General features: G+C 41.2%; 1 protein-coding gene across 3 annotated transcripts in view; it reads right to left on the reverse strand.

The window, feature by feature from the left end:
• Positions 1-9,522, reverse strand: part of LOC101333194 (multidrug and toxin extrusion protein 2) — a 154,095-nt gene that overhangs the window by 97,426 nt on the left and 47,147 nt on the right. The window lies entirely within an intron of this gene.

The following is a 9,522-nucleotide window of genomic DNA, read 5'->3' on the forward strand; positions in this document are numbered from 1 at the left end:
CTTGTGGTTGCCAAGGTCGGGGGGCGGGTGGGGGAGGGATGGATTGGGAGTTTGGGGTTAGTAGATGCAAAGTATTACACACAGAATGGATAAACAACAAGGTCCTACTGTACAGCACAGGGAACTATATTCAATATCCTAGAATAAACCGTAATGGAAAAGAACATAAAAAAGAATGTATATATGCATATAACTGAGTCACTTTGCTCTACAGCAGAAATTAACACAACATTGTAAATCAGCAATACTTCAATTAAAAGATAAAAGGGGGGCAATTTAAATGTCCACTATTAGGGAAGCATTAAATAAACGATACAAGGAAATACTAGAGAATTACTAAAAGCCATGTCTTTAACATGGGACCGGAGGAAATTACATATTCAGTATAACCCCACTTCTGTGAATAACAGAAAAAATACTGGGAGAAAAATAATTTTAAAAGGCTGGAATAAAATACATTGAAATACCTCAGGGTTTATATTTGAGGAGTGAACTAGAGGTAATTTTAATTTTCATCATTACATTTTTTATGTATTTTCACAAGATTTCCATGTTGTTAATGTATAATTAATAGTTTAAAAGGTTATTTAACAAATCTGAGCACCTGCTAAATAAGTCCAATAGCGAGAAGCACTTTTATGGACAAAAAGCGAGATCTGCCGTGTTCTTATTCTAAAGAGCTCAGTGTCTAGTAGAGGAGAGGTTTTTAGGTTGTTTGCTTTTTTAAAGCAAAGCTGAATTGTGAAACCCCAGCAGCTCATCAGGCAGAGGCTCTGGCTCTTTGGTTAAACGGTATTTCCCTGGTGTTGACAACGGTGCTTGGTAGGGATGAGACCGTAATAAATACTTGGCAGTTCTGTGTCCCAAACAGAGAAGGGCGAAATCCTGCTTGACGCTGATCAAATACCCCACAGGCTCCCAGCCTGAACTGGTCATCAAAAGAGACATGACATTGAGGACAGTTACTCATTAAGCCATCACATGACAACATTTCCAAAAAGTCAGGATAAGAAACTAAGCACCTCTGTTTGTGTGGACACAGAAGGCTCTCACGACAGCTGCGGGATTAAAATTTCACAGAGCAATGGGGACAGATTCAAAATTGTTTACACGGTAAAAATGTACTAGTTGACACAGAACAAAAGGATCTACTTGAATACATACTACAGCATTGGGTCAGTCCTCGAATCAGACTATATTCTGCAGAAAACACAGCTCATCGTTACTAAGGAAATCCATAGAAATTGCAGATGTGGATATAGATGCAGAACACACAACAACTTACCCCAAAAGCACATGACAGATTGTTTTGCACAATTCTATACAGTTAGAATCTTGATAAAATGGATAGATTTCTGAAAATATGTATAATTTGCCAAAGCTGACCCCCCCCGCAAAAGATATAAAGTCTAAACAAACTGATTTCAGAGAAGGAGTTGTAAACGCTGTAACAAAGTCCTCCAAAACACCCAGCATGAAAGTTTCATAGAATTTAGCCAAACCTCCATAATACAGATCATTCCTATACTATGAAGATTGTTTCAGGGCATCCAAACGGGAAATAATTTCAATTCTCTTTACGTTATGAATGTAACATTAATGCTACTAATATCAACCCTTAGATTACATAAAAGATAAAGCTACAGACCACTCTTCCTCATAACTATCATTGCAAAATTCTTGAATAAAATATTAGCAGCGTCCAGCAGCTCGCTGGAAGAGTAGCACACAGCAGTCAGGACTGTTCCATATGAGGAAACCAAGTGGTATCACTTATCATCATAATCGGTCTAAGGAGAACAATGATAGAATCATCTCTGTAGGCACTAAAAGGCCATTTGACAAAATCCTCAACCGTCCTTGTTGGAAACATTCAATAAAGCAGACGCCATGGATACCTCCTGAACATTGTTTTAAAAAAGATGCACACATAAACTTATTTATGTGTGTCTTTGTGTATGCTTTGATGACATATTTAAGACCATTTAAAAATCGAGACGGAGAAACTGTGGTTCAGGCATGGAGCTGGGTGGCCTTCGTGGATGTGGTTTCAGACACGTTCCTGCATCATCGAGAACTTGAATTTTCTGCACTGTATCAGACTCAAGGACACCAACAGCCTTTCTCAAAAGAATCTCTGCCAGCAGCTGCAACCTTATGATATCAAGGTCTCCCCTTGTAACTATGCAACCATTTCAACCCCAGCCAATCCTTGCTTAACAAGCACCCTTACTTCTCGCCAGCTCCAATACTAACTCTTGACAAACAGCTCAGGCAGCTTTGTGGTTTTTGCCTTTATAAGCCTGCCCCGTTCTGCAGTCTGGCAGAAAACAAGAACAGCTTCTTGAATCTGTGTCTCCCAGTCTATACTGCTCATCTTGCCTCAAATAAAACTCTCTTCTGTTCCTTAATACAGATTATTGATTATTGGCGTCAACAGTGTGTATGTCAGCCCCAAATCCAACATGCTATTTGGTAGAGAAACAACAGAAGCACTATTTCTGAGGTCCTAAACAAGACAAGCATTTCCACTAATACCATGACAATTTATTGTTCTACTACAGGTGTTTAGGCAGGAAAAAGAAATCAGTGGAATAACATCTGGAATGGAGACTATAAAATTATCACATTATTTGTAGACGATATGATTGTATCCTTGGAAAATCCAAGAGAATCATCTGAAAACTACTGCGAACAGCAAGAGGCATTCAGAATTGTAACAAGACAGAAAATTCACAATCATTAACAGCTCTCTACATACAACCAACTTTTAGACGACGCAACGAAAGAGAAGGCATCCAACAGCAACAAAAGCACACAGTGCCGAGGGATACCCTTTACAAGGAAAATGACAAAAGCATGCCTGAGCAGACGCTAGCATTTCTCAAATGTTCATAAGATATTTGAACACAGAAGCTGAGACCGCCAGGAAAGCACCTATTTTATGAAAACACAGATGGCCTCCAGGTCTTGGACCGAGATAATAATAAAGAAAATTTTATTTCTTCCTTTCCGATTTGGACCCTTTTTAATTCTTTTTCTTGCCTAACTACTCTGTCTCCAGCTTCCAATACCATATGGGATAGAAAGAGCAAACGCAGACATCCTTGTCTTATTCTTGGTCCGGGGGAAACTTTCTGTCTCAGCACCGAGTGTTCTGTTAGCCATGAGTTCTTCACGTATGGCCTTCATCATGCTGGACAATCTTTCATCTTCTGTGAATCACTTTTACATATTTTTCTCTCCCATTTCATTTTTTTTAATGTGGTAAAATGTACATAACATAAACGTACCCTTTTAAGCATTTTAAAATGTATAATTCAGTGGCATTACACGCATTCACCACTATCCACGGACAGAAATTTATCATCATTCCAAATGGAAACTGTGCACCCATGAGCCCACTACCCTCCAGACGTTAGTAACCACCATTCTGCTTCTGTCTCTATGCATGTGGCTGGGTACCCGGCATAAGTGGAATCACGTGATATTTGTCTCCAGTTCATTTTACGTGATTTTGTCAAACTTCCCCTTTTGTATCTCTGCTTTATTCTACCTTTGGTTGTTTCTAAAGTGGTCTTCATTTCTGTTCAAGTGTTCTTTTTCTTTTCCATTTCTTTCCTAAGTTTTAATTACTTGTTTGTCCTCTCCTTATTGTTTTCTCATCTATTCTTTAATCTTTTAACGCATTTCCTTGGGCTTTTTCTTTTCCTTCAAAGATTATGCTTCGGTCTCTCAAGAAACTGTGAGAATTATCCATCTGGATGTCCATTATTTCATATAAGGTTTTATCTCCTCTTCCTTAGAGGTGTATGTGTGTACACACGTGTGTAGTGTCTATGCGTGGGCACTGGGTTTGTTCTTTTCTAATACTGATCCGTGGACACAAACAGCTCTAGCGGGCAAGTATTTGCTGAGGAAGAGCATGGTAGGTTAGGGCAGGTATCCAAGGCAGCCTGAGGCTCCAATTCAGGTTTACTGCCTTAACATCTTTTGTAAAATCTGTTTTTTCTTGCCATGGAAATATATGCAAATAGTCATAAACATATGAAAAGGTGCCCAGCATCATTAGTCATCAGGGAAATGCAAGTTAAAATCACACTGAGAAACCACTACACAGCTACCAGAATGGTTAATTTTTTTAAACTGACATCATCAAGTGCTGGAGAGGCTGTGGAGCTAGTAGACTCTCACATACACACACACCACACACACACACACAAACACTCTACAAACGCAGCCACACACACACATACACACACACAACACTCTACACACGCACCACCACACACACACACGGGGACTGTGAATTGGTACAAGCACGACGGAAAGTTATTTGACTACTGAAGTTATGCATGTATCTGCTTCCACATGGAAATTCTCTAGCCGCGACTAGATATAGGGGTATAAGGGGGATGCTGGTAACCTTCTGGGTGGTAGATATACAGGCGGGTTACCTTCGCCATAGTTCATTGCACACATTTATAATTCATGCACTGGTTTGTATTTATATCATATCCAATAAAAATGTAGTGTTTTATTACCCCCCAAGAATATGCTAGACTACATGCAAGGTTCAAACGTGTGATCTCTTCAGCAGTCAGCAGGGAGAGTTTTCCTAAAGGCAAGTGGGAAATAAACACCTTAATTCTCTGAGTCTCAGGGGACGAAGGGTGTGAGTGCAGCCCAGGACTCCTTCCTTCCTTCTGGCCCTAATCTGGTCTCCTAGAAAACTGGCTGATTTGCTCATAACTTATACCACACTGCAAGGAATATACTGACTGCATACATAGTTTTTAAAATGTTAACGTTTTGTACCTCCTTTTACCCCATCGTGGATTAGTCTGAGGACCTGGATAACAGAATTAAGTGCAATGTGGCACGTCTCTCTATCATGTTCAGGTCTCTGGGTAGCAAGTGGCAAAAAAAATTCAATTCAAACACTGGGTCCCTGACATTTGGAAATTGACTGGTTTATGAGAGGAACTATGACGATGTCCTTCACAGAGGTTCGAGCCTTAACTGAACACAAACGATCTTATCAGGACTTGTCTCTGAGCTCTGCCTTCCTCTGTCTCAGCTTTATTCTCAGCGAGTCATTTCCCCTGGGGTGCCAACAAATTAGCTACAAGTGGCTCGAGGATTCTACCATCCGCATAGCTGGTGAGCCCATGGGGAAAGCGTGTCTCTGTCATGATAGGTCTAAACAAAGTGCTGGGAGGGCTGAATGGTCAGGCTTGGGTTACCCGCACTGGAGAGGGGTCACAGAGTGGACCACCCACAATGAAGAAACTTTAAGGCCAAAAAAGGGGTAATGGACTAGGAAAGTATGGTGGCCAGGCGTACTATATTTCCCAAAAAAATAGCTTGTAGGCACTCACCCCACAATCCTGTACCTGCAAGTGGTAATCTCACTCGCCCAGAGATACTTAAATCCATGGGCACATCGTAATCAAAAGCTGGAAGGGGAGCGTTTCAACTTGGGGGTGAAAGAATCCCCAGTCCACTCTTCGGTTTCATAAACATACCACCTTGTTCTGCTGAAGAATCTGGACATGGGTTTTCTTAGGTCCGTCTCCCAAGGCAATAAAAATAAAAACAAAAATAAACACATGAGACCGAATTAAACTTACAAGCTTTTGCACAGCAAAGGAAACCATAAAAGAAAACAAAAAGACTACCTATGGAATGACCGACAGGGCTTAATTTCCAAAATATACAAACAGCTCATAACACTCAACAAACAACCCAATCAAAAAATGGGCAGAAGACCTAAACAGACATTTCTCCAAAGGAGAAATACAAATGGCCAATAGGTACATGAAAAGATGCTCAACATCGATGATTAACAGAGAAATGCGGGACTTCCCTGGTGGTACAGGGCTTAAGACTCTGAGCTCCCAATGCAGGGGGCCTGGGTTCGATCCCTGGTCAGGGAACTAGATCCCACGAGCATGCTGCAACTAAGACCTGGTGCAAATAAATAAATAAAATAAAAATTTTTTTAAAAGAGAAATGCAAATCAAATCTACAATGAGGTATCACCTCACACTGGTCAGAATGGCCATCATTAAAAAGTCTACAAATAACAAATGGTGGAAAGGGTGTGGAGAAAAGGGAACCCTCCTACACTGTTGGTGGGAATGTAAATTGGTGCAGCTACTATGGAGAACAGTACGGAGGTTCCTCAGAAAATATACTACCATATGATCCAGCAATCCCACTCCTGGGCATATACCCAGACAAAACTCTAACTCAGAAAGATACATGCGTGGCTATGTTCATAGCAGCACTATTCGCAATAGCTAAGACACAGAAACAATGTTATTGTCCATCAGCAGATAAATGGATGAAGAAGATGTGGTATGTATATACACAGTGGAACACTACTCAGCCGTAGGAATGAAATAATGCCATTTGCAGCAACATGGATGCAACTAGAGGTTATCATATTAAGTGAAGTAAGTTAGAAAGAAAGACAATATTATATGATATCACTGATATGTGGAATCTAAAATATGACACAAATGAACTTATCTATGAAACAGAAACAGACTCACAGACATAGAGAATACAATGGTGGTTGCCAAAGGGGAGGGGGCTGGGGGAGGGATGGAGTGGGATGTTGGGATTAGCAGATGCAAACTATTATCTATAGGATGGATGAACAACAAGGTCTTACTGTATAGCACAGGGAACTATATTCAGTATTCTATGATAAACCAATTAATGGAAAAGAATTAAAAAAAAAAGAATGTACACAGAGAATTCCCTGGCGGTCCAGCGGTTAGGACTCTGTGCTTTCACTGCTGAGGGCCCAGGTTCAATCCCTCGTTGGGGAACTAAGATCCCACAAGCCATGTGGGAAAAAAAAAAAAAAGTGTATATATATATATGTATAACTTAATCACTTTGATGTGCAACAAAAATTAACACAACACTGTAAATCAACTCTACTTCAATTTAAAAAATTACACACACAAAAAAAGAATTTGGATGTGGTTTTAAAAGATGCCAAAAAAAAGCCATCAATTGATTTCTCCAGTTAATAAAAAAAATGCTCAAGAGTTGGCAGAGTCAAACTCCTGGTGATGTTGCCATTAGAGCTGCGACAGATTCTTCTTAAGATCCTCCTGTCTAATCCTCAGCAGAAGAAGCAGCCCTTTGCTGCTCAGAGATTAACTTGCCTTAGATGATATTTTGATATCATGCCTTAGATTGCCTATTTTCACGTTGGAATTCTGTTCATTATTTACATTTTAAAAAACTGTGGCATGAGTCCTGTGTCAGTTTACCTAGTCCCTTACATAACATTCCTTAGCTCAGGGTTTAAAATGGTTACTCAATGAACTCTGAGCCCATTTAAACATCACCACATGGTTCCAGACACAGGTTTCCCCCGTTTTTTGAAAGTCTGCTTTACACCACTGTGCCTTTACTCAAGACCTGCTTTAGTGCCTGTGTTTGCTAATGGAAAGAAATCCAAAGAGGATGTTCACTTTCAGGAGAGAAGCAGGTGAAGAGTGAAAACAGCACACAGCGTTTGTAATTGCTACTTGGCTTTACTCCATTTTGGCTTAGGGACGGGTTCCTGGGAATGCTCTCCTCTGGGACAGCGGGAGAATCCTGCACTGACCTTAGACCGTGGGCCTACTGTGCACAGGCAACGCTTGGGTATGAAGTTGGCTTAGACACCGGTATGTGCTGGAAGCTACAGCTTTTCCCGGTAAAGTAAAAGGCCTGCTCACCAGCAACCTCCCCTTTACCAGCAAGATCACTGTGGCATCTCCATGTGGACTTCATGGTTTTGGCCAAAAGAAGGCAAGGAAGAAGGCGAAGGCGAGTTTGATGGTCATGCCACCTTCCTTCCTTCACCAAGAATCTCTTTAAATAACTCTCAAATTACTGTGGCTATTGAGAAAGCCACAAACATGGACAGCACAAGACACGGAGGCTGGAGTCCTTGAGACTGTACCATTCCTTTGTTCAATAAATATTTACAGAGTACCTACAACCGACCAGATTCTTTGCTTGGTACTGACACTACGTTGAACACGAAAGACAGACACAAACAAATGGGGAAGGGACAGAGTGGCAGAGCCTGGTATTTCAGACATGGTGGTCAGTGAAGGCTTCTTTAGAGAGGTTACATTTAAGCAGGAAAGAGCAGAGTGCAAAAGCCCCAAAGTGGAGGTGTGCTTCTCGTTCTGTGAACAGCAAGAGAAGCACTCCACTAAGTGGGAGAATCATACAAACGGAGCCTGGAGAGGAGGCTGCAGGCCAGGACACGTACGGCTAGTTGAGTATTTTGGATTTTGTTCTATATGTCACAGGAAGCCACTGGAAAGCTTTGAGCAGGGAAGTAAGAGGGTCGAGGGTCTTGTGAAAGGATCACTGACAGCTGGGCGGAGAATGGCTGCAGCAAAGCGTATCAGTCAGGATCCAGCTGTGAAAAGAGAACCCACTCCAGTTACTACAGGTGGAGGGGATCTGAAGAGTAAGAGGGGTCAGAGGGACGCATGGAGTGATACCACTGATGAGAAGCTGCTGAAAATTCCCCTGGCTGGAAGGAACCCAGGGGAGCTGCACCAGCACCGGTGCCACCTGGAGATGCTGTCACTGTCATCCTGTATCTCCTAGAGAGCGGCCACCTTGACCAAGGAAGGAATCATCCCAGCTCCTCTTCCACTACAGAAACACCCAGCAACTGCCACAACTCACTGGAAGCCAGCTGGCAGGAGAACCGGGAAAAGAGTTCACACACTCTGGGTGTCTGTGGGACAGATTATAAAAGGGCAGGTGGAGGACTGAGAAATGACAGATAAATAACCTTCACCGAGTCCACAGTAGAAGCCAGGAAACCCAGTAGGATGCTACATAAAGTGCCGGTGAAAATGATTATGGCTTGAACTAGGGCAAAAGTGGTTGAATTCAACCACTGGTATTTTTTTTTATGGTATTTTTTTCCTTCAACCACTGGTATTTTTTTAATTAATAATATGCATTTTATTCTATAAAGAAATAAACTATGTTCCAATGTGAGTTACTCTGATACGATAATTTTCATAGATTTTTTTCCACGTACGTAACAAATATAATAGAGAAAACTCAAACAATCTCAGCAACTAAGATATATTTCTCTTTCTATGGCCAGTGTTGTAAAAATAGTCTCCAAAACTTTCTGAGAGTTTGTAACCATCCTGTTAAAATGATATACTATTATTTCTTTTAATTGACAAATACATCCATGACAGTCGTCCTTCAACTGGAAAACCACTGGTATTTTTATTACATTTTGAAACTAGGGCCAAAGAGAAGAGTCAGGATGATCCTAAGGCCTGAGTAAATGGGATGAAGGGTGGTACCACTTCCTGAGACTGAGAACACTGGTGGAGGCGTGCCCTGTATTTGTCTCGTGGATGAAGAGAAACCAACAGTTCTATGTACAGCTACCTTTAAGATGCCTATTATGAATCCCAGTATGAGTGGGATAGAGCTGAACATACTGGTTGGAGTTCAGAG

Source organism: Tursiops truncatus, chromosome 20 (assembly GCF_011762595.2).
Source record: "Tursiops truncatus isolate mTurTru1 chromosome 20, mTurTru1.mat.Y, whole genome shotgun sequence".
NCBI classification, from domain to species: Eukaryota; Metazoa; Chordata; class Mammalia; order Artiodactyla; family Delphinidae; genus Tursiops; species Tursiops truncatus.